The sequence below is a fragment of the Trachurus trachurus genome (assembly GCF_905171665.1).
Source record: "Trachurus trachurus genome assembly, chromosome: 11".
NCBI classification, from domain to species: Eukaryota; Metazoa; Chordata; class Actinopteri; order Carangiformes; family Carangidae; genus Trachurus; species Trachurus trachurus.
The window spans coordinates 8,847,752-8,874,635 of record NC_139904.1 but is presented as its reverse complement, the minus strand read 5'-3'; the positions used below and the strand labels follow the sequence as shown (position 1 = coordinate 8,874,635).

The 26,884-nt window shown below is 40.8% G+C and overlaps 4 gene segments (V, D, J or C); all 4 read right to left on the bottom strand.

Annotated features, from left to right (window-relative positions):
- Positions 1-599: 599 nt before the first annotated feature.
- On the bottom strand, positions 600-9,802 carry LOC310993920 (Ig kappa-b4 chain C region-like). The segment is given in 4 exons: positions 9,784-9,802; positions 6,887-7,016; positions 1,858-1,913; positions 600-1,016 (listed from the first exon to the last, which is right to left on the bottom strand).
- A 969-nt stretch (positions 9,803-10,771) lies between these two features.
- On the bottom strand, positions 10,772-13,348 carry LOC310993460 (Ig kappa-b4 chain C region-like). The segment is given in 2 exons: positions 13,286-13,348; positions 10,772-11,243 (listed from the first exon to the last, which is right to left on the bottom strand).
- A 2,486-nt stretch (positions 13,349-15,834) lies between these two features.
- Positions 15,835-16,683, bottom strand: LOC310993919 (Ig kappa-b4 chain C region-like). The segment is given in 2 exons: positions 16,671-16,683; positions 15,835-16,166 (listed from the first exon to the last, which is right to left on the bottom strand).
- Positions 16,684-20,973: 4,290 nt separating this feature from the next.
- LOC310993917 (Ig kappa-b4 chain C region-like) lies at positions 20,974-22,611 on the bottom strand. The segment is given in 3 exons: positions 22,598-22,611; positions 22,218-22,324; positions 20,974-21,444 (listed from the first exon to the last, which is right to left on the bottom strand).
- Between the last annotated feature and the right edge of the window lie 4,273 nt (positions 22,612-26,884).

Genomic DNA, 26,884 nt, shown 5'->3' with positions numbered 1-26,884 from the left:
TTTAGCCCATTTAAACTGAGCAGGAAATATACCGGTTTCAAGGGAGAGATTAAAAACATGAAGGAGAGGTTTGATGATATATGGAAGACTTGTTTTGAGTATTAAGGATTTCAATTTCAATAGTTATGGCTCCTCTGGACCCATTTATCGCAAATTTCATTTTTTTTTATTGCTATTACTGTTGCTAGTAGTTACATGGCATAGTTACATCATCTGCATACAGATGAACCCAAACCTGCTGTACCACTGACCTACACAGTACAAACTATCAACAGCTGTGTTGATCCACAGACTGTCCCACTAACAGCTTCTGATGCTCTCATAACCAGGTTCACTGGCTGCTGTGGCCTCCAATAGGCTGAGTATAGAAGGTGATGTTCAAGACTGAACGTTCAACTGCACAAATGTTGTTGGTTTCAGCTGCAAAGATCCAACATACACTTTATGACAGTTGTGTTTTAAATGGATCAGCTCTATGTTCAGACCGTGTGTCATCATAGACATGTTAAATGAAAACAGATTAAATCAAGTGATGTGATGATCAGATTTTTATTATGTTTAAACACAGACACAACATTGAAATACGGGGAAAAGCTGGTAAATATTGTTAGTGAAGCATGTGAAATCAAAGAGAGAGAGAGCAGGAGCAGAGTAAAACCAGTATCAGAGTCCCAGTGAGTCAGCTCAGGACTGGGGACACTGGTCTCTCCTCAGAGTCTCTGAGAGCGGAGACTGGGAGCCCTGGGTGGCCTCACAGGTCACAGAGCCCAGCTTCCTCCACTGGTCTGCAGGGAGCCTCAGGGTGCTGCTCCAGCTGTAGAGGCCGTCCTTCCCCAGCACCCCGGGGCTCCTGCTCTCCTCCCAGCTGCTGCTGCTGCTGCTGCCGTCCACCTTCCAGACCAGACTCCAGTCTGAGGGGAAGCCCTTGTTGGCCAGGCACATGAGCGTGGCCTTCCCCTGCTGCTGCAGCTCCTCACTGGAGGGGGGCAGCACCGTCAGGGTGGGGCGGGTATCACCTATAGGAGACACAGAGCACAACGTGTCAATCCAACAGCAGCCACTTGGACACCTTTACTGTGTGAGAGCTGCTTTTGTCCTTGAAGGAGTTTCTGTCAGATGTTTTTCTGCTCCACCAGTCACTCACTCACTCACACATTGTTTCACTTCCCTTTAAAAACCTCTCATGCACATCAGCACAGAAAGAGTCCTCATATGAGTGAAATATATCAACGTACACTGGAAACTGAAGAAGCTGATTTTACATTTCAACTGCTGCATTTTACCGCACTTTATATTACAAAAATAAATACGGTTTTAAAAATATAATACATTTAAAATATAATTTTCTACAAAGTCATGGTCCATTCATGATCCAACACATTTACTATCAAGATCACCACAGTTAATCAGATCTACTGTTAAAGGACATTATGAGCCACAAATAAGTGACGACCACATTTAAACATCAGACATCTATGAATCCAAAAGAAACCAACAGCCTCAGAAAACTTCAGTCTCACTGTTCACAATCATTTCAACTCACATTCTAAACTGTTTCAAATGTTAAGACTAAATGTAACAAAACATGTTTTTACAGCAGGATTGTTGTTCTTGAATGTTCCCTGCTCTTCAGATTGTTCACATTTCATTAATGAAGTGGAACATGTGAAAAGAAAAGTCGAGTGAAGCTGCTCTGAGTTCAGCTTCATGTGTTAAACAGGAGAAATGAAGAATCAAACAGATTTTACAGTGATCTGGATCAGCCCAGTGGAAATTTATATCTGCTACAAATGTTCACTGACAGAAATTAGAAGCTGAACTGATGAGACAATATTGAAGATTTGATGAGAAACTTACTTCCAACATCCAGTCTGGTTCCTCCACCAAAAGTCCACCACAGTGATACAAAGTGACTGAGTGGTCGTACAAAAACCTCTCAGTGTAGAGAGACACGGCTCTGACTCTGTCTGACTCAACTACAACTACAAGTCCTCAAGTTTCTGTCGTCCAAACATCTGATGACATGATTTCTATTATGGACCAAAACACTGATAATGTGCTGATTTATAATTTACACTTTAAAGACAAAACTCTAGTTTCTGATGTCGGCAGAATATTTCAGGAAAAAAAAGTGTAAATAAAGACGTAAAATAACATATTTAGATTATAGATTTAAAAAATGAAAGCATGATTGAAAAAAATACATGAAAAATTGAACTTACTTCCAACATCCAGTCTGGTTCCTCCACCGAACGTGTACCACAGTGATGCAAAGTGACTGAGCCGTCGTACAAAAACCTCTCACTGTACAGAGACACGGCTCTCTGACTCTGACAACAACAAACTCTAATAAATCACTTCCTGTTTTTCAAAATGTTGAAACCTAACAATTGATAATATTTCTCTGAATTATAATAATTATTAAATATTTTTATTTTTCAATATATTTCAAAAGGAAAGGTGGTCTTTCTAGCATGAGATACAAACAGACAAAATTAGGTTTTACAATAAATGTATTGGTAGTTCTGAATGAAAATTCACAAAAACACATTCAGTGTCAGCTTTTCAATCAATACCCTAATCAATTCATTGATCTATTGATCATCAGCATGATGAGATTGATCCCAGTCCCTGTTGGAGTCAGTCAGTCATTTCCATAGAGAGCCACTTTGCATCAGCAGCACCATGCTCCAGTGCTCTGGGAGAGTTTATAGTCCTGAGAGTTGAAGACTGGATGACTGACAGCTGTCCTTCATGACAACACAAGACACAGAAATCCTCCTCATCAAAAACATGACTTTGGTCTCCGTCCTCATCTGGACTCTCCTCTGCTGCTGCTTCACAGGTAAAGTCCAGAGAATCCAACTCCTCTATCAACATCTGTCCCTCTGAAATGAAGCCCACAAAACCATGACTCTGTTTTATCTTTCTGTCTCTGTGTCCTCAGAGTCCAGAGGTCAGGTCACAGTGACTCAGTCTGGAGCAGTGAGATCTGCTGTAGGAGGCTCAGTCACCATCAGATGTAGAACCAGTCAGAATGTTTATGTTTACGACAGCAGCTACCACCGTTTAGCCTGGTACCAACAGAGAGATGGAGAAAAACCTAAACTCCTCATTTCCTCTGCTTCCTATCGGAAATCAGGGATTCCAGATCGTTTTACAGGCAGTGGATCAAACTCTGACTTCACTCTGAGCATCAGTGGAGTCCAGGCTGAAGATGCAGCAGTTTACTACTGTCAGAGTTATCACTATATCAACAGCAAGAACGTGTTCACACAGTGAAAAAGCGTCGTACAAAAACCTCCCTCAGTCAAAGAGAACAGAAACTGAACTGACTGCTGCAGCTGGAAGAGACTGATACAGTTCACTGAGGACACACAACACACACACACACACACACACACACACACACACACACACACACACACACACACACACACACTAATATTGTCTCTGTGGTATATTGATGTGTTGATGAAAAGAAGGGATCCCCGCCGACACGTCTTCACTTGTGTTCAAAAATGAGTTTATTAACAAGAAGAAGAACAGTGTACAAAAAATGCCGAATCCTGGAGCATCTCTGTTGCCAATGTGAGATCTCTCTCCCTATAGCTCAAAACCATAGCTTTATATGCTTTCTAACTCCAAAACTCCACCTTCTCCCAACATAAAGACATGGCTTTCCATATTAGGCAATAATTGTTTGTCATTAACATGAGCATTCCATGTTTCCTGTAAATCTAATCAATTCTATTTCTGTTGAACATACACAGTTCTTGTTCCACATTCATGAACATGAGGCACGATCTAACCTATGTAATTTTACGACTTTGCATCATCTTCCAGATGAGGCTAATCAACTTCGTTAAGACTCTCTCAGGAAACAGAACACACATTTTCCCAGGATACATTTCACAAGGGTCACTCTTCTCTGTCTCATCTATCACTGTTACTAAACACCTTATGGAACATCTTTATATATCTGTAAATGTATGTGCGTCTGTCTCTCTTATAACATCTGCCTTCGATTTGTTTACTTCTAAGCAAAACATGACCATGAAGTAAAGCACCAACTCACACTTTCCTTCAGTTCCAAAACAGGGCACACATACAAGAAGAACATAATACGTGGTGATTATATAAGATATTAGAGCTAAAAGTTCAGGTGGATAATACACTACATCTCCATCGGTTTTCCTCTATAACTTCAAACAGTCCATCTGCCGCCTTAACAACCTGAAAGTTTCCTCACATGAAGAATGACAGCTGTGGAGTAATAAACATTGAGGAAATAAAGTCAAAGACACCCAGATTATCTAATACTACCACCAACAGCATTAAATGATTGTGTAAACATTAGATAGCAGTTTACAAGAAGCTCTGAGACACATTGTATGAAGAACGTCTGACAGTGAATTAAAACTGTTGGACTCATGTGACATTGTTGATTCTTCAGAGAAAACACAAAGCAGGAGACAGTCTGTCCACAGGTTCAACAGAGTTCATATATGAAGGACATCATGCTCATGGAAACCTGTTAATCTTCTATGACCATGTACATGTGCAGCTCCCTCCAGGGTTCAGGATGTGACTGCTTCACTGAGACACTGTCTGCTCGTCCTGAGAGAGTCTCAATGACTCCTGAAGCAACAACAGTGCTTCAAGAAAACTGAACAACACAGGAGACATGTGTCGCTTTAATAGTAATAAACAATTATTTTCACCTGTGTGATCAAAGTGACTTCATTATCATTAAACATTAAACACAATGTCAATAGAAGCTCCCAGCATTATTGACATATACAGTATAATGTTGAAACTGTAAAGAAAGACGGAAGGCTGCTGAGTGTGTGCAGGCTTACTGGGTCTCTCTCTATGCTGATGATACATGCCTTTATATTTCTAAAAGCAGAATTAATTTGATGAGCATTTAATTATTTCCTGGATATGATAAACTTACAAACATGAAAGGAAATGAACAAAAATGTCAGAAAGAAAGACAGAACATGAGAAACAGAAAGAGATGCAAAGAGCAGAGTAACAGCAGTTTAGTCAGAGCATTTCCATAGAGAGCCACTTTGCATCAGCAGCACCATGCTCCAGTGCTCTGGGAGAGTTTATAGTCCTGAGAGTTGAAGACTGGATGACTGACAGCTGTCCTTCATGACAACACAAGACACAGAAATCCTCCTCATCAAAAACATGACTTTGGTCTCCGTCCTCATCTGGACTCTCCTCTGCTTCACTCAGGGTGAGGAAAATCATTTTTCTGTCATGTGAAAATCATTTTGAGTGAAGTTGAGTTTCACCTTAACATCGTTGACCAGAGTTTCTTCTCTCTCCTCAGGGTCTGTTGGACAAAATGTTGTCCTGACTCAGCCCGCAGCCAAATCAGTGCAAAATGGACAGACCGTCTCCATTGACTGTAAAGCCAGTTCAAGAGTTACTCACAACTCTGGTTCAGAATACTTCCTAGCCTGGTACCATCAGAAAACTGGAGAAGCCCCCAAGGCTCTGATCTACTTAACATCAAGAAAGTTTTCTGGAATCTCCTCCAGATTCAGTGGAGGTGGAGCGGGAAATGGAGTTGACTTCACTCTGAGCATCAGTGGAGTCCAGACGGAAGATTCAGGAGTTTACTACTGTCAGAGTCATCACCGTATCAACAGTCAGCATGTGTTCACACAGTGAAAAAGCGTCGTACAAAAACCTCCCTCAGTGAAACTGAACAGAAACTGAACTGACTGCTGCAGCTGGAAGATACTGCAGAGACTGATACAGTTCACTGAGAACACACACACACTAACTCGTAACTTTATACATTTTGTGTGATAGACTTCAACACTGGCCTCCAACGTTCAGCATGAAGATTGAGTACATATCGTATTCCATCATATTTCTATGATACAGTATTGTTTCTATTCACATTATACTATTCACCACAATGACATCATCTGCCCTGCACACACATATTTATTTGACTGATATTTGGATTGAATGTTTATTTTATTTTATTTTTTTTGAAAGGGGCAATACACATTAGTACAAGTAAACAAATGTAAATGTGTCAGAGTTAGCAGCCTGCTAATTTTCATCCGCAGTCCCTTGGCAGGTCATAAACAAAAAGACAGAGGAATAAAGAGGTAGAGTTAAGTAAGGGATAATGTATAGTTCGGAGGTTGTTATGGAGAAATAAACCCCGACAGGAATTATGGAACATACTTGTTCACCATGTTTACTTCCACTTCATACAGTAACAGTAGTTTTACCTGGGAACTGTTGGTGATCACTGTTTCCACCTCTGTTGGTGAGACTCTGATCACATGATGAAATGTTGGTGTTTCTACTGATTTCAGCAGTGAAGGAACTGATGGACACGACAGAATAAGATGTTTATATTTCAACAGTAATAAACATTTAGTGTGAGATAATTGGACTTGGAAATGTCTGCATGAAAGTAAACAGTATATAGACATGGTGGATGAGGTTTAGGTTTTTATATGTGTGTGTGTGTCCTCAGTTTGTGTGTGTGTGTGTGTGTGTGTGTCTGTGTGTGTGTGTGTGTGTGTGTGTGTGTGTGTCCTCAGTGAACTGTATCAGTCTCTGCAGTATCTTCCAGCTGCAGCAGTCAGTTCAGTTTCTGTTCACTTTGACTGAGGGAGGTTTTTGTACGGCGCTTTTTCACTGTGTGAACACATGCTGACTGTTGATATAGTGAAAACTCTGACAGTAGTAAACTGCTGCATCTTCAGCCTGGACTCCACTGATGCTCAGAGTGAAGTCAGAGTTTGATCCACTGCCTGTAAAACGACCTGGAATCCCTGATGCTCGATTGGAAGCAGAGTAAATGAGGAGTTTAGGTTTTTCTCCATCTCTCTGTTGGTACCAGGCTAAACAGTGGTAGCTGCTGCCGTAAACATAAACATTCTGACTGGTCCTACAGTTGATGGTGACTGATCCTCCTACAGCAGATCTCACTGCTCCAGGCTGAGTCACTGTGACCTGACCTCTGGACTCTGAGGACACAGAGACAGAAAGATAAAGCAGAGTCATGGTTTTGTGGGCTTCATTTCAGAGGGACAGATGTTGATAGAGGAGTTGGATTCTCTGGACTTTACCTGTGAAGCAGCAGCAGAGGAGAGTCCAGATGAGGACGGAGACCAAAGTCATGTTTTTGATGAGGAGGATTTCTGTGTCTTGTGTTGTCATGAAGGACAGCTGTCAGTCATCCAGTCTTCAACTCTCAGGACTATAAACTCTCCCAGAGCACTGGAGCATGGTGCTGCTGATGCAAAGTGGCTCTCTATGGAAATGCTCTGACTGACTCCAACAGGGACTTGGTTTAGTCTGATGAAGCTGATCATCAATGGATCAATTAAATTGATAGAAACAATTGAATCCATCAAAAACCCTGGTTATGGGCCTTTAGGTATATCCTAAGTTGTACTAATTTACACATGATATAATAAGATACAACATGATGATGTGTTGAGGACAGCTCCAGTTGAGTGACTCTGTGTGTTTGCATATGTGTCCTTCCTCTCTGCTCCCAGCCGAACCCTCTATTGCATAGTGTTGCCATATGGCAACAATTACTTTATCTTCATTTTTCTAAAAAGCTATGATATATTTTTTTGTTTTTACATTTAGGTGTGAAAAGGGGGCTTTTACTTTGAAGGACATACAATTTATGAGGTCAAATGACCAAGATATCCTGTTTGCCAGTCCCTTTTGCTCATGGACATGTGCCATGTAAACATCACTGTGCGGGGCTCCCGAAGACTGTCTTTTATTCAGAATTTTGGAAAATTTTCATCAAATAAAAAATTGAAATCACTATCTGGGGAAAGTAAACTTTATTTTTTTTTAAATTCAATTCAGTTTTGATGTAATAGTATTTTTGTAATATACCAAAATACAATTGTTGCCATATGGCAACAGTATGCAAATATGGAAAATTCCTGGTGCATTCAACGCAGTGGAGTCCCATTGACTTACATAGCATGAACCTATGTTTACAACCTTTTCTTATATTTTAAAAGGTAAAAACATTATATTTTTTCATATTTTGTGATTAAAGGTATTTTGTAACATATTATCTAAATGGACTTGCACTTATATCTTCTAGATAACTGAATAAAATGACATAAAATTAGTGATTCAATGTACTTCATTGAGACGGGTTCCAGGTTCCAGGTTCTCAGACATTTTAGATAACTGTTGAAATTATACAATGTTTTTATTGTATAAATGTTTGTTTGTTGGTTTTGGTTGAGTATGAGATGGATTTGTTGAGTGTTGCTTTAAATAAAATTAGTTTTTGGTCAAAAATGTAGATTTTATGGGACTTTCCACGATTGCATATTGTTGCCACATGGCAACAATTTACCAACGACCCCCCCCTTTACAAAAAATTTAAGATTCTTTTAAATATTTCTGTTATTTAGACAATTTTAAGTAATAAAAACATGCAAAACATTTTTTACCATGCCTTAGTAATATTTCATGCAATAGAGGGTTAAGAGGCCAGAGACACACACACACACACACACACACACACACACACACACACACACACACACACACACACACACACACACACACACACACACACACACACACACAGTTTACATCTTCATCTGTTGTAGCAGAACTTTTTTTCTTTCCTTTCTTTCTCACATTTTTCTACATTGTCACTTTCCACGAAACACATTCCATTCTGTCTCTGCTCTCTGAAGCAGCTGTCCACAACAATGAACACATTACATTCATTACACTCTCACTGAATAGAGTCAACAAGGCAATATGCACTTCACTCACAATTGTCATTAAAAATTTACACATTTTCTTTGAAAATAACACAATAATGAAAAATCTGAATCTTGCAGGTTAAACTTTGAATCTACCAACACCACAGTGACACAAATGTATTACTAACACAACAGTGAACCATGACTATATCACACTGGAATCATTCAGCACCATTAACATATATAGTTACATCATCTGCATACAGATGAACCCTAACCTTCTGTACCATTGACCTACACAGTCCAAACTATCAACACCTCTGTTGATCAACTGACTGTCTCACTATCAGCTTCTGATGCTCTCATAACCAGGTTCACTGGCTGCTGTGGTCTCCAATAGGCTGAGTATAGAAGGTGTGGGATGTCCAAGACATGTTCAACAAAACAAATGTTGTTGGTTTTTAATCAGTGTCAAAAATCCAGCATACACGTGTGACAGTTGTGTTTATGTTCAGACCATGTGTTGTGAGGAGGACACAGCATGATGTGTCGAGGACAGCTCCAGTTGAGTGACTCTGTGTGTTTGCATATGTGTCCTTCCTCTCTGCTCCCAGCCGTTAAGAGGCCAGTGTTGATCAGTGTGTGTCCAGGCCTTTCACAGCCACTGACACCACAGCAGCTCAATGATGATGTCTGTGACTCTACTGCTGGCCACCCTGGGGCTCCTTGTTCAGGGTGAGACTCTCTGCTGAAAACTTTGCTTCAGGATGGAACCAGGTTCACCACAATGATGTTCTGCTATGATGGAGAAACACTGAAACCAGCAGCATTGACCTTCTTCCATCTATTCTCCATGTTAAAGAAATGATCCTCTTCTGTTTAGATGTTGATCTTTCTCCAAGATGGATTTGTCTCAACAACTCTTCTCCTATTATTCATGTTTTCCAGGTTCATTAGCAGACATCATCCTGACTCAGACTCCTGGATCTCAGTCTGTTGTTCCTGGTCAGACTGTTTCTATCAGATGTCAAACCAGTGAAAGTGTTGATCATAGTGGTAATAAGTGGCTGAACTGGTACTTTCAGAAACCTGGAGAAGCTCCTAAACTCCTGATTTCTTTAGCTAACGGTCGTCAGTCTGGAGTTTCAGATCGTTTTACTGGACAGGCATCTAGTGTTACTGACTTCACTTTGACCATCAGCAGAGTTCAGGCTGAAGACTCAGGAGTTTACTACTGTGGGCAGAGTTATTACATACCGTTCACACAGTGAAAAAGCGTCGTACAAAAACCTCCCTCAGCTGCAGAGGAACTGATCTGACTCAACAGCTGCACTGAAACTAAAGGAACACAAATAAAACATAGTTAATGATGATGCATGAATATTTTAACAAGAAAATGTAATGATAAAAAGATCGTCCCTTTGATACACTGATTGAATTAGAAGAAGTTTGAAGTAGTCTTCTTGACATCAATATTAACTTCAGGTGAAGTCGCATGAGGACTGAAAGAAGACTATTGATCAATGGTATTTTATGAACATTAACCCAATTGTTGATTAAATTAATTCTGAAATTGTATTGATATACAATTAAATATCATAGATTAACTAATATATTCATATATAAAATTACTTATTTGACTGTTAGACATTTTAGTCATGCTATGTTTTGTATTTCAAGAACAAAGCAAATAATTTTGTTTTTTAAACTTCTTTACTTGTCTCAGTTTGTTAAAGTTTCTTCGTGTTTCATCTCATTCAGCGCAGAATGTATAAATATCTGGTTGAGGAAAGCAACAACAGAGGAAACACATGAAGGCATTTTATTTATAGCCTACTAATCAATTAATCAATAATGATAAGTTCTTAGTTAGTTTATACACACTACAACATGAACTTACAATGCATGGACAAGTATTTGACGTAATCTTAGACTTTCTCTCTGAACTCATCACACAGGAATAATAAGTCATCATGGAAACGTTAAATGAAAACACATGAAAACAAATTATGTGATGATCAGATTTTTATTATGTGTAAAAACAGAAACAACATTGAAACACTGAGAGAAGCTGGTAAATATTGTTAGTGAAGCATGTGAAATCAAAGAGACAGAGAGCAGGAGCAGAGTAAAACCAGTATCAGAGTCCCAGTGAGTCAGCTCAGGACTGGGGACACTGGTCTCTCCTCAGAGTCTCTGAGAGCGGAGACTGGGAGCCCTGGGTGGCCTCACAGGTCACAGAGCCCAGCTTCCTCCACTGGTCTGCAGGGAGCCTCAGGGTGCTGCTCCAGCTGTAGAGGCCGTCCTTCCCCAGCACCCCGGGGCTCCTGCTCTCCTCCCAGCTGCTGCTGCTGCTGCTGCCGTCCACCTTCCAGACCAGACTCCAGTCTGAGGGGAAGCCCTTGTTGGCCAGGCACATGAGCGTGGCCTTCCCCTGCTGCTGCAGCTCCTCACTGGAGGGGGGCAGCACCGTCAGGGTGGGGCGGGTATCACCTATAGGAGACACAGAGCACAACGTGTCAATCCAACAGCAGCCACTTGGACACCTTTACTGTGTGAGAGCTGCTTTTGTCCTTGAAGGAGTTTCTGTCAGATGTTTTTCTGCTCCACCAGTCACTCACTCACTCACACATTGTTTCACTTCCCTTTAAAAACCTCTCATGCACATCAGCACAGAAAGAGTCCTCATATGAGTCAAATATATCAAAGTACACTGGAAACTGAAGAAGCTGATTTTACATTTCAACTCAATTTTACTGCACTTTATATTACACAAATAAATATGTTTTTTTTTTTAATTTAATAAATTTAAAATCTAATTTTCTACAAAGTCATGGTCCATTCATAATCCAACACATTTACTATCAAGATCACCACAGTTAATCAGATCTACTGTTAAAGGACATTATGAGCCACAAATAAGTGACGACCACATTTAAACATCAGACATCTATGAATCCAAAAGAAACCAACAGCCTCAGAAAACTTCAGTCTCACTGTTCACAATCATTTCAACTCAACTTCCAAACTGTTTCAAATGTAAAGACTAAATGTAACAAAACATGTTTTTACAGCAGGATTGTTGTTCTTGAATGTTTCCTGCTCTTCACATTGTTCACATTTCACTAATGAAGTGGAACATGTGAAAAGAAAAGTCGAGTTCAGCGTCGAGTTCAGCTTCATGTGTTAAACAGGAGAAATGAAGAATCAAACATAAATTTCCACTGGGCTGATCCAGATTACTGTAAAATCTATCTGCTCCAAATGTTCACTGACAGAAATTAGAAGCTGAACTGATGAGACAATATTGAAGATTTGATGAGAAACTTACTTCCAACATCCAGTCTGGTTCCTCCACCAAAAGTCCACCACAGTGATACAAAGTGACTGAGTGGTCGTACAAAAACCTCTCAGTGTAGAGAGACACGGCTCTGACTCTGTCTGACTCAACTACAACTACAAGTCCTCAAGTTTCTGTCGTCCAAACATCTGATGAAATGATTTCTATTATGGACCAAAACACTGATAATGTGCTTATAATTTACACTTTAAAGACAAAACTCTAGTTTCTGATGTCGACAGAAAATTTCAGAGAAAGAAAAAGTGTAAATAAAGACATAAAATAACATATTTAGATTCTAGATAAAAAATTAAAGTGTGACATACAAAACATTTTTAGTGGCATAATAAAAGACATTACAAATTGAACTTACTTCCAACATCCAGTCTGGTTCCTCCACCGAACGTGTACCACAGTGATACAAAGTGACTGAGCCGTCGTACAAAAACCTCTCACTGTACAGAGACACGGCTCTCTGACTCTGACAACAACAAACTCTAATAAATCACTTCCTGTTTTTCAAAATGTTGAAACCTAAGAATTGATAATATTTCTCTAAATTATAATTATTATTAGATATTTATATTTTTCAATATATTTCCAACAAACGGTGGTCTTTCTAGCATTAGATACAAACAGACAAAATTTGGTTTTACAATAATGAAAAATCACAAAAATATATTCATTGTCAGCTTTTCAATTAATATCCTAATCAATTAATTGATTTATTGATAATCAGGATAATCAGATTGATCCCAGTCCCTGTTGGAGTCAGTCAGAGCATTTCCATAGAGAGCCACTTTGCATCAGCAGCACCATGCTCCAGTGCTCTGGGAGAGTTTATAGTCCTGAGAGTTGAAGACTGGATGACTGACAGCTGTCCTTCATGACAACACAAGACACAGAAATCCTCCTCATCAAAAACATGACTTTGGTCTCCGTCCTCATCTGGACTCTCCTCTGCTGCTGCTTCACAGGTAAAGTCCAGAGAATCCAACTCCTCTATCAACATCTGTCCCTCTGAAATGAAGCCCACAAAACCATGACTCTGTTTTATCTTTCTGTCTCTGTGTCCTCAGAGTCCAGAGGTCAGGTCACAGTGACTCAGTCTGGAGCAGTGAGATCTGCTGTAGGAGGCTCAGTCACCATCAACTGTAGAACCAGTCAGGATGTTGATGTTTACAGCAGCAACCACCTTTTAGCCTGGTACCAACAGAGAGATGGAGAAAAACCTAAACTCCTCATTTACTTTGCTTCCACTCGAGAATCGGGGATTCCAGGTCGTTTTACAGGCAGTGGATCAAACTCTGACTTCACTCTGAGCATCAGTGGAGTCCAGGCTGAAGATGCAGCAGTTTACTACTGTCAGAGTTATCACAGTGGTTATGTGTTCACACAGTGAAAAAGCGTCGTACAAAAACCTCCCTCAGTCAAAGTGAACAGAAACTGAACTGACTGCTGCAGCTGGAAGATACTGCAGAGACTGATACAGTTCGCTGAGGACACACACACACACACACACACACACACACACACACACACACACACACACACACACACACACACACACAGTTTACGTCTTCATCTGTTGTAGCAGAACTTTTTTTCTTTCCTTTCTTTCTCACATTTTTCTACATTGACACTTTCCACGAAACACATTCCATTCTGTCTCTGCTCTCTGAAGCAGCTGTCCACAACAATGAACACATTACATTCATTACACTCTCACTGAATAGAGTCAACAAGGCAATATGCACTTCACTCACAATTGTCATTACAAATTTACACATTTTCTTTGAAAATAACACAATAATGAAAAATCTGAATCTTGTAGGTTAAACTTTGAATCTACCAACTCCACAGTGACGCAAATGTATTACTAACACAACAGGGAACCATGACTATACCACACTGGAATCATTCAGCACTATTAACCTAAATAGTTGCATCATCTGCATACAGATGAACCCTAACCTGCTGTACCATTGACCTACACAGTCCAAACTATCAACACCTCTGTTGATCCACTGACTGTCTCACTAACAGCTTCTGATGCTCTCATAACCAGGTTCAGTGGCTGCTGTGGCCTCCAATAGGCTGAGTATAGAAGGTGTGGGATGTTCAAGACTGAACGTTCAACTGCACAAATGTTTTTAATCAGCTGCAAAGATCCATCATACACTTTGTGACAGATTAGTTTTAAATGGAGCAGCTCTATGTTCAGACCATGTGTTGTGAGGAGGACACAGCATGATGTGTTGAGGACAGCTCCAGTTGAGTGACTCTGTGTGTTTGCATATGTGTCCTTCCTCTCTGCTCCCAGCCGTTAAGAGGCCAGTGTTGATCAGTGTGTGTCCAGGCCTTTCACAGCCACTGACACCACAGCAGCTCAATGATGATGTCTGTGACTCTACTGCTGGCCACCCTGGGGCTCCTTGTTCAGGGTGAGACTCTCTGCTGAAAACTTTGCTTCAGGATGGAACCAGGTTCACCACAATGATGTTCTGCTATGATGGAGAAACACTGAAACCAGCAGCATTGACCTTCTTCCATCTATTCTCCATGTTCAAGAAATGATCCTCTTCTGTTTAGATGTTAATCTTCCTATAACATGAATTTGTCTCAACAACTCTTCTCCTCTTGTTCATGTTTTCCAGGTTCATCAGGAGAAAAAATCCTGACTCAGACTCCTGGATCTCAGTCTGTTGTTCCTGGTCAGACTGTTTCTATCAGATGTCAAACCAGTGCAGATGTTTATACCTGGCTCCACTGGTACCTTCAGAAACAAGGAGAATCTCCCAAATTATTGATTTATGAAGCTACAACACGTCAGTCTGGAGTTTCAGATCGTTTTAGTGGACGTGGATCTGGGACTGACTTCACTCTGACCATCAGTGGAGTTCAGGCTGAAGACTTGGGAGTTTATTACTGTCAACACAGAAATGGCTACCCACTCACACAGTGAAAAGGCGTCGTACAAAAACCTCCATCAGCTGCAGAGGAACTGATCTGACTCAACAGCTGCACTAAAACTAAAACATAGTTAATAAAGATCCCCTTTGAACATTTTAAGACTAAATATTTAACAAAAAAATATTTACTGTAGGTGAAGTTTGATGAAAGAAACACAAAAAAAACGAATATTGTTTTTCTCAAATCTATATTTTATGAACATGAACTCTTGTTGATGAAATAAATTGTGATTTTTTAAAATTGATATACAACTACGTATAACATATTAATTAATATATTCACATATACCATGCCTTTATTTGACTGTTATTGTGCTTTGTTTTGCAAAGAACCAGGAGAATTTAATACAATATTCATGTTTACTTTTTTTCATTTCTTTGTGTCTTTGTGTTTCAGTTCATCATCAGATGACAAGTGTAAAGATTTAAAAGCAAAAAGTGAGGGGACACATGGAAACATTGATTCTGCTCGATCAGTCAATCAATGACACACACATACATGTTCAATTTACAGTATATATGCATATACATTTTCATAATCTTTGACTTTCTCTGTGAACTCATCACAGAGAAACAATAAGTTGTCATGGACACGTTCAATGAAAACACATGAAAACAAATGATGTGATGATCAGATTTTTATTATGTGTAAAAACAGAAACAACATTGAAACACTGAGAGAAGCTGGTAAATATTGTTAATGAAACACGTGAAATCAAAGAGAGAGAGCAGGAGCAGAGTAAAACCAGTATCAGAGTCCCAGTGAGTCAGCTCAGGACTGGGGACACTGGTCTCTCCTCAGAGTCTCTGAGAGCGGAGACTGGGAGCCCTGGGTGGCCTCACAGGTCACAGAGCCCAGCTTCCTCCACTGGTCTGCAGGGAGCCTCAGGGTGCTGCTCCAGCTGTAGAGGCCGTCCTTCCCCAGCACCCCGGGGCTCCTGCTCTCCTCCCAGCTGCTGCTGCTGCTGCTGCCGTCCACCTTCCAGACCAGACTCCAGTCTGAGGGGAAGCCCTTGTTGGCCAGGCACATGAGCGTGGCCTTCCCCTGCTGCTGCAGCTCCTCACTGGAGGGGGGCAGCACCGTCAGGGTGGGGCGGGTATCACCTATAGGAGACACAGAGCACAACGTGTCAATCCAACAGCAGCCACTTGGACACCTTTACTGTGTGAGAGCTGCTTTTGTCCTTGAAGGAGTTTCTGTCAGATGTTTTTCTGCTCCACCAGTCACTCACTCACTCACACATTGTTTCACTTCCCTTTAAAAACCTCTCATGCACATCAGCACAGAAAGAGTCCTCATATGAGTTAAATATATCAACGTACACTGGAAACTGAAGAAGCTGATTTTACATTTCAACTGCTGCATTTTACTGCACTTTCTATTACACAAATAAATACGGGTTTTAAAATAAAATAAATTTAAAATATAATTTTCTAGAAAGTCATGGTCCATTCATAATCCAACACATTTACTATCAAGATCACCACAGTTAATCAGATCTACTGTTAAAGGACATTATGAGCCACAAATAAGTGACGACCACATTTAAACATCAGACATCTATGAATCCAAAAGAAACCAACAGCCTCAGAAAACTTCAGTCTCACTGTTCACAATCATTTCAACTCAACTTCTAAACTGTTTCAAATGTAAAGACTAAATGTAACAAAACATGTTTTTACAGCAGGATTGTTGTTCTTGAATGTTTCCTGCTCTTCAAATTGTTCACATTTCACTAATGAAGTGGAACATGTGAAAAGAAAAGTTGAGGCTCTGACTCTGTCTGACTCAACTACAACTACAAGTCCTCAAGTTTCTGTCGTCCAAACATCTGATGACATGATTTCTACTATGGACCAAAACACTGATAATGTGCTGATTTATAATTTACACTTTAAAGACAAAACTCTAGTTTTTGATGTCAACAGAAAATTTCAGTAAAAAAAAAAGGTTTAAATGAAGACATAAAATAACATATTTAGATTCTAGATAAAAAATGAAAGTGTGATTGGATAAAATACATGAAAAATTGAACTTACTTCCAACATCCAGTCTGGTTCCTCCACCGAACGTGTACCACAGTGATACAAAGTGACTGAGCCGTCGTACAAAAACCTCTCACTGTACAGAGACACGGCTCTCTGACTCTGACAACAACAAACTCTAATAAATCACTTCCTGTTTTTCAAAATGTTGAAATCTAACAATTGATAATATTTCTCTGAATCATAATAAGTATTAAATATTTATATTTTTCAATATATTTCCAACTAAAGGTGGTCTTTCTAGCATTACATACAAACAGACAAAATTTGGTTTTATAATAAATGTATCTGAATGAAAATTCACAAAAGCACATTCAGTGTCAGCTTTTCAATCAATACCCTAATCACTTATTTGATCTATTGATAATCAGCATGATCAGATTGATCCCAGTCCCTGTTGGAGTCAGTCAGAGCATTTCCATAGAGAGCCACTTTGCATCAGCAGCACCATGCTCCAGTGCTCTGGGAGAGTTTATAGTCCTGAGAGTTGAAGACTGGATGACTGACAGCTGTCCTTCATGACAACACAAGACACAGAAATCCTCCTCATCAAAAACATGACTTTGGTCTCCGTCCTCATCTGGACTCTCCTCTGCTGCTGCTTCACAGGTAAAGTCCAGAGAATCCAACTCCTCTATCAACATCTGTCCCTCTGAAATGAAGCCCACAAAACCATGACTCTGTTTTATCTTTCTGTCTCTGTGTCCTCAGAGTCCAGAGGTCAGGTCACAGTGACTCAGTCTGGAGCAGTGAGATCTGCTGTAGGAGGCTCAGTCACCATCAACTGTAGAACCAGTCAGGATGTTTATTATAGCAGACCAGACCACATTTTAGCCTGGTACCAACAGAGAGATGGAGAAAAACCTAAACTCCTCATTTACTATGCTTCCACTCGAGCATCTGGGATTGCAGATCGTTTTACAGGCAGTGGATCAAACTCTGACTTCACTCTGAGCATCAGTGGAGTCCAGGCTGAAGATGCAGCAGTTTACTACTGTCAGAGTTATCACAGTGGTGGTGTGTTCACACAGTGAAAAAGCGTCGTACAAAAACCTCCCTCAGTCAAAGTGAACAGAAACTGAACTGACTGCTGCAGCTGGTAGATACTGCAGAGACTGATACAGTTCACTGAAGACACACACACACACACACACACACACACACACACACACACACACACACACACACACACACACACACACACACACACACACACACACACACACACACACACACACACAGTTTACGTCTTCATCAAGGGGGCAGTTGTCGGTCTGAGAAGTGAAGCTCACTTCCGCGTTCAAAAAGCTGCAATCCCCTCGGCTGTCGCTGGGGGCTGGCTCCAGAAGGGAGCAACTCCAATCGAGCCCCATGTTAAAATAGCCGATTTTACAGCTTAAAAAAACATATTTACAGCCTGGTACATTTTATTTTTTTGGTCTCAATCGATAGTTTCTACCCCCGCACACACTCTGAGGGGGGTGAATTTTTTTTAAACTCTACCGTTTTACTATTATTAGGTTTAAAGTTCTGGCCAATTAGGGCGCAGAACCGTTGAGTGACAGGTCCGGCGACCGCTGCTACGAGGCCAGTGGGCGGGCTCTCGGCCGGCCAACGGCCGCACCGCTCCAAATATGGCAAGTAGAATCCAACATGGCGCGGCTCAAACCCCCGTAGTAGCGGCACAAAACAGACTCCCCCAAACCAATGGGGGACGTCACGGGTGCTACGTCCATTCTTTTTACAGTCTATGGTCTTCATCTGTTGTAACTTTTTTTCTTTCCTTTCTTTCTCACATTTTTCTACATTGACACTTTCCACGAAACACATTCCGTTCTGTCTCTGCTCTCTGAAGCAGCTGTCCACAACAATGAACACATTACATTCATTACACTCTCACTGAATAGAGTCAACAAGGCAATATGCACTTCACTCACAATTGTAATTACAAATTTACACATTTTCTTTGAAAATAACACAATAATGTAAAATCTGAATCTTGCAGGTTAAACTTTGAATCTACCAACACCACATGACTATACCACACTGGAATCATTCAGCACCATTAACCTATATAGTTACATCATCTGCATACAGATGAACCCTAACCTGCTGTACCATTGACCTACACAGTCCAAACTATCAACACCTCTGTTGATCCACTGACTGTCTCACTAACAGCTTCTGGTGCTCTCATAACCAGGTTCACTGGCTGTTGTGGGCTCCAATAGGCTGAGTATAGAAGGTGTGGGTTGTTCAAGACTGAACGATCAACTGCACAAATGTTGTTGATTTTTAATCAGCTGCAAAGATCCAGCATACACTTTGTGACAGATTAGTTTTAAATGGAGCAGCTCTATGTTCAGACCGTGTGTTGTGAGGAGGACACAGCATGATGTGTTGAGGACAGCTCCAGTTGAGTGACTCTGTGTGTTTGCATATGTGTCCTTCCTCTCTGCTCCCAGCCGTTAAGAGGCCAGTGTTGATCAGTGTGTGTCCAGGCCTTTCACAGCCACTGACACCACAGCAGCTCAATGATGATGTCTGTGACTCTACTGCTGGCCACCCTGGGGCTCCTTGTTCAGGGTGAGACTCTCTGCTGAAAACTTTGCTTCAGGATGGAACCAGGTTCACCACAATGATGTTCTGCTATGATGGAGAAACACTGAAACCAGCAGCATTGACCTTCTTCCATCTATTCTCCATGTTCAAGAAATGATCCTCTTCTGTTTGGATGTTGATGTTTCTCCAAGATGGATTTGTCTCAACAACTCTTCTCTCAACTCTTGTTCATATTTTCCAGGTTCATCAGGAGACATCATCCTGACTCAGACTCCTGGATCTCAGTCTGTTGTTCCTGGTCAGACTGTTTCTATCACATGTCAAACTAGTCAGAGTATTAGTGACTGGATCCACTGGTACCTTCAGAAACCTGGAGAAGCTACTAAGTTCCTGATTTATAAAGCTACAACCCGTCAGTCTGGAGTTTCAGATCGTTTCAGTGGACGTGGATCTGGGACTGACTTCACTCTGAACAGCAGTGGAGTTCAGGCTGAAGACTCAGGAGTTTATTAATGTGGGCAGAGTGGTTACATACCGCTCACATGGTGAAAAAGCGTCGTACAAAAACCTCCCTCAGCTGCAGAGGAACTGATCTGACTCAACAGCTGCACTGAAACTAAAACAATACAAGTTTAACTAAATCATACTTAATAATGATCCATTATGAACATTTAACACTAAATACTTGACACAAAAATGATTCACTGTTACTAGACTGATAGAAAAGGAGTTTGAAACAATCTGCTCTACATGAACAAAAACCTCAAGTGAAGTTTGATGACATGAACACTGAAAGAAAGAATATTGATTTTTCTAACAATTGTATTTCATGAAGATGAACTCATTTTTTGATTAAATTAGTTGTAAAATTTTACTAATATACAACTAGATTTATTAATATATTCACATAAAATAATTACTTGTTATTTTACTGTTAGACATATTAGCTATGCTCTGCTTTGTGTTTCAATGTGAATTTTTCAGTTTTCTAAATACTTTTCTCAGTTTGTTTAGGTGTATTTGTTTTTCAGCTCATCAGATGATGCATGTGTAAATATCTGTGATTGAGAATAGCAACAATAGAGGAAACACTTGAAAGCATTATATTGATACTGATCAACTAAACAGTAATGATAAGATCTTACTGAGTTTATACACACTACAGGATGAACTTACAGTTTGTGTGGACAACTTTTTTTCATCATCCTAGACTTTCTCCCTGAACTCATCACACAGAAACAATAAGTCGTCATGGACACGTTAAATGAAAACACATGAAAACAAATGATGTGATGATCAGATTTTTATTATGTGTAAAAACAGAAACAACATTGAAACACTGAGAGAAGCTGGTAAATATTGTTAGTGAAGCATGTGAAATCAAAGAGAGAGAGAGCAGGAGCAGAGTAAAACCAGTATCAGAGTCCCAGTGAGTCAGATCAGGACTGGGGACACTGGTCTCTCCTCAGTGTCTCTGAGAGCGGAGACTGGGAGCCCTGGGTGGCCTCACAGGTCACAGAGCCCAGCTTCCTCCACTGGTCTGCAGGGAGCCTCAGGGTGCTGCTCCAGCTGTAGAGGCCGTCCTTCCCCAGCACCACGGGGCTCCTGCTCTCCTCCCAGCTGCTGCTGCTGCTGCTGCCGTCCACCTTCCAGACCAGACTCCAGTCTGAGGGGAAGCCCTTGTTGGCCAGGCACATGAGCGTGGCCTTCCCCTGCTGCTGCAGCTCCTCACTGGAGGGGGGCAGCACCGTCAGGGTGGGGGCCACTCGACCCACTGGAGGAGGAGACAGAGAGAGAGAGACCACATTAAGAAAGTTGACCCAGAGAGAAACTACTTTTTTCAGTTTTTCACTTCCCTCCCTCAGCACAGTAACCATAGCAACATACAGGCATCACTGCTGAACCATGGCAACAGATGGGTTTCAGTGCTAAAGATAAAAAGTTCAAAGTTTCTCTTGTGTTAGTATTTCATCTGTCTTATTAAACTTAAAATATATACGAATGAATACAAGAAATATCAGATTTAAATTGTTTTACAGCGTCTGAAATATTGTTTATCTAAAACAGAAAAGACTAAAATTGAATCTGTTCACTCTGTCCATTAAATATGAACTTTATTAACAACTGATTCACACGTTAAATCTCATCAAATTAATCACATATGCTTTTCAACAGGCCACTACGAGTACAATTTAAGTTTTTTTTTACATTACATTGATAAAAATTTAAATCAAATAGATTGAGGAAGATTTGTCTCAGTACTGAAAAACAAAGTCCTTGAATATAAATTTCTCTGAATCTCTATGAGAAATTCAAAATTGAATTTTAAATTTCTCCGACAAAATATTTAACCCGCATGACCGAAGACAACATGAAAGTTAAGTGAGGAACATTTTGAGGACTTAACATTGACGACATGAAGAATAAGTAAAGTTATATTAAAAACCAAATATAGAATGTAAAACTAGAATGTAAAAATGATATCTACAGAGATTAAATAAATCAAGTAAGACAACATTTGAGTTATTAAGAGTCAAATGTACTTACAGTCAACATTCAGTCTGGTTCCTCCACCGAACGTGTACCACAGTGATACAAAGTCATTGAGCCCGTCGTACAAAAACCTCTCACTGTAGAGACACGGCTCTCTGACTCTGAATCAAAAAAACTCAGCAGAAAAACTCTGTTTATTTTCTTTTTGATGTGAAACACTAAAGAAAAAGAACGATGATGTTCAGATTTAGTAAATAACTGTCCGATAAGGAAATATTTAACGTCTTAAAATAATATTGCCAATGAACTAAATTTACTTGGAAAAGAGGTTAATTGAGGCTGATAAATTGAAAGAAATTTTATTCTAAAACTACATTTTTTAGTTTGATCCATTTTTTTGCTAATGTAACAGTGATTTTAGTTGTTTTTTTTACTTCAATTTTTCCATTGATAGTTTAAAGAAATCATGCTGAAATGAGTGTTAACACATTGATCATCAATACCCTGATCAACTGATTCATCCATTGACAATCAAAAATAATCAGACTCATCCACTGATAATCAGCAGGATCGGATTGATCCCAGTCCCTGTTGGAGTCAGAGCATTTCCATAGAGAGCCACTTTGCATCAGCAGCACCATGCTCCAGTGCTCTGGGAGAGTTTATAGTCCTGAGAGTTGAAGACTGGATGACTGACAGCTGTCCTTCATGACAACACAAGACACAGAAATCCTCCTCATCAAAAACATGACTTTGGTCTCCGTCCTCATCTGGACTCTCCTCTGCTGCTGCTTCACAGGTAAAGTCCAGAGAATCCAACTCCTCTATCAACATCTGTCCCTCTGAAATGAAGCCCACAAAACCATGACTCTGTTTTATCTTTCTGTCTCTGTGTCCTCAGAGTCCAGAGGTCAGGTCACAGTGACTCAGTCTGGAGCAGTGAGATCTGCTGTAGGAGGCTCAGTCACCATCAACTGTAGGGTCAGTCAAAAGGTTTCTGTGGGTAGTTCAAGTGGTAAAGAAGTTTTACACTGGTACCAACAAAGAAATGGAGAATCTCCAAAGCTACTTATTTCCTACATAATTGAGCGAGCATCAGGGATTCCAGGTCGTTTTACAGGCAGTGGAACTGGGACTGACTTCACTCTGAGCATCAGTGGAGTCCAGGCTGAAGATGCAGCAGTTTACTACTGTAAGAGTTATCACTGGTTGAACAGTAAGAACGTGTTCACACAGTGAAAAAGCGTCGTACAAAAACCTCCCTCAGTCAAACAGAACAGAAACTGAACTGACTGCTGCAGCTGGAAGATACTGCAGAGACTGATACAGTTCACTGAGGACACACACACACACACACATTTTTCTACACTGACACTTTAAATGAAACACATTCCACATGTTTCTGCTCTCTGAAGCAGCTGTCCACACCACTAAACACATTACATCCATTACACTCACTGACAAGTCAACAATTCAATATAAAACACATTTCACTCACACTTGTCGTCACATATTTACACGTTTTCTTTGAAAAAACAAAACAACAACAACAACAAAAACTCAAACATGAAAAATCTAACTCTTAAAGGTTAAACTCTAAACCCACAGTGACATGAATTTATTAATGATAGCGTCTCCATCAGTTTTCCTCTTGAACTTTAAACAGTCCACCTCCCACCTGGGGGATCCAATGACTGGATTCACTGTTGTGACTGATCTGAGTGTTTTTGAGTCAAGCCATGAAGCCGTGGAACACAATTGAAAGTACAAATTAAATTTCAGAAGATTCAGAATTAACTTTTAAACAGGCCAAATACGTATGCAAAAATGGTTGGGAACCACTGGGTTAAAGGTTAGGAGCCAGGGACGCTCCCAAGGCAGAGTGTCATGTTTTACAAGGGATTGTTGTGTCCGTGGTGAAGCTAGGCAGAACCACCAGAGTGTCATATATTTTGTCTGCTGTTCAGTGTTTTGGGAACTATAAAAATAGTGAGTCTGAGAACATCTTCTGTTCACTCACCCACCATGTGCTGTTCAGTTGCATGTGTGTGACTCCATTCATGAATGCTTATTAAAACAGACAGCCGATGTGTGGAGACTTTCTTTTTAATTCTTTTATTGAAACAGAAAACATTTTTGCCACCACAAATCTGGAGACCACAAAAGGACCTCATCTGTGAGCGGATTCTGTGATTCTGGACACAAAGGTGCTTAGAGTGCACACAACAAGGGCCTATAGGCTCTTGGAAACCTCAAACTCCCCCACAAAGGAAGGTTGAGAAGAGGGCCTGACATCTGGAAACCTGGGAGTCCCCTCACCGACGGAACTGGACCAAAGTAATCCTTTGGTCCAGTTCCAGCTCTTCTCCACCTACTGATCGAGAGTAGCCGTGACGTGCCGGCACCGGTTCTTTCCCCTGGGGAAAGAATTGACAGGTGCAGGAGAAGACCGGGCTCGCGCTAACTGTAGGAGATTCGAGGTCTCTGGTCGAGGGCCGAGTGACGTGACTACTCTGCCCTTCACATATTTTTGAAGGGGCCAGAAAAGGTAAATGTCTGACTGTCTGGGATACATTTTAAATTAATGTTGATAATTTGAAAAAATCTAAATTGAAGTAAAGTAAATTGACCATTCAAATTATTTTTCTTTGATTGTGAGTATTTTTGGTAAGTTTATTTAGTTTAATTGTTCATCTAAAATGTTCTAAATTTATTAGAGATAATAATTCAACTAAAATTTCGAAAATTATTATTTTTTCCTGGATACTGCTAAAATATCTTGGAGTGCATAGTCATGGGATCTAGAAAGAGTAAACCTCCCACGGAGGACATTAAGCCTGATTATTGTGCTCCCAACGTGAGATTCATGTCAGTTAATTATGGGATGGAGAGTGTAGCCCAGTTAGATCTGTGGGTCAAGCAGTGCAGTTTCCCGAAAACAGGCAGCCTGAGTGTCAAACAGCTGGAGGCTTTAGAGGTGAGACTGGCAGAGAGGTAAAAAGCTGGAGTTTCAGGTAAACTGGTCAGCCTTTTCCTGCTGGATGAGGGAGGCAAAGCACAGACAGGGCCCCGAGGATGTCATGGCGCAGTGTCTGAAACTGGATTCGGACCTGGACTCTGCCCCACCATGCCCAGCTCCACGCCCGCAGACAGGACCTGCCCCCACCGTACCTGGACAACGAAGCAGCTGCCTCCCCAACATCAGTGGTCGCATCGGCGCCACCGGAAGAGACAAAGCTGTCCCCAAAGCTGCTGGACTCAAAAAATAAAAAGAGCACAGGCAAAGGCCGTGACGTGACACCCGACTCCTCAACGCGCTCTGGACAAGACTTTAAACAAAGGGCAAAGAACGATGAGAGTGAGGAGGACAATGAAAATACACAGCTGATTGCTCCCTTGCTGGAGGTGGCGGGGGGGAATGGGGACATACAGCTCATCTACAGGCCGTGGAGAATGAGTGATATGCGTGAGGCCTGTGCGCAGCTGCCACGTCTGATGGTGGGGGGAGAGAAGTTTGCAGAAAGACTGAGTGTGTTAATCGAAGCATACAGACCTACAATTGATGACCTGAGATGGATGCTGAAATTACACATGAAAAATGACTGGCATTAAGTCTCCAATGTGCTCCAACCAGCTGACAATCTCAGGATGCTCCACCATGACATCAACCATGACAGCAACAGGGAATACAGAGGAGTTATTCAACAGCTGATAAGAAAGTTGAAGGAAGAGTTCCCTGTCTGCTTGGACTGGGATACAGTTGCATGCATCACACAGGAAGCGGAGGAGACTGCCTCTGCTTTTCTGGACCGCCTGAGACAAGCAGTGATGCTCTATGTTGGACTGACTGAGGCAGAAGCCGAGGGCAGACGTAAGGACAGATACACATGCCAACTGCGCTGTCTTTTCCTACTAGGACTAAGACCCGAGATTACTGACACAGTTCGCAAAGATTTCCTAACATGGAGAATTGCGCGTCTTAGGGAACTTGAAATTCATGCAATCGGTGCAGAAGCTGATATTCAGGAAAGGGAAAAGAGAGAAGCGACGAGAAAGTTGGAGAAAAAACTGCAACTGGAGCAGCTCCGCAAACTGGAGAAGGAGAAGAGGGGAAAGTGGGGAGAGCGCAGGAATGACGACCACGAACGCAGTTTTGATGATCGCGTGCACAGACTGGATGACCGCGTGCACAGACTCCAGGACAGGTGCCGCAGAAATGCTGACCGCGGCCGCAGAGATGGTGATAGCTGTTTCATCTGTGGCAGAAGGGGACGACACTGAGCCGGCAGACCAAACCACACTCCAGACACGTGCGAGCACTGACACTATAACACACACCTGAAACCACAGGACACACCTCCTTTAAGTTTTTACTCTTCTTGTTATTCATTTTTCCCAGAGTGATGTAATCAATAAAGTTGATTGTTTAGTAGGTTGATTAGCAAAATCACAATTACCATGGATTGAAATCATCATTTTCATTTGTGATACTCACTTTTTTCATTCATTATTCTTTTATATAATCATTTGCATGAGTGTATTTCCATTTTTACTGTGTTTTACATTAAGAATCACATGTTTTTTTTATATTCATGATTATTATGTTTGAGTTAGAGTTAGTTTAACACTTATTTTTTTCCCTCATCATATTAGAGGCATGTGTGTGACGCCATTCATGAATGCTTATTAAAACTCAAGAAAGACAGATGACGTGTAAAGAC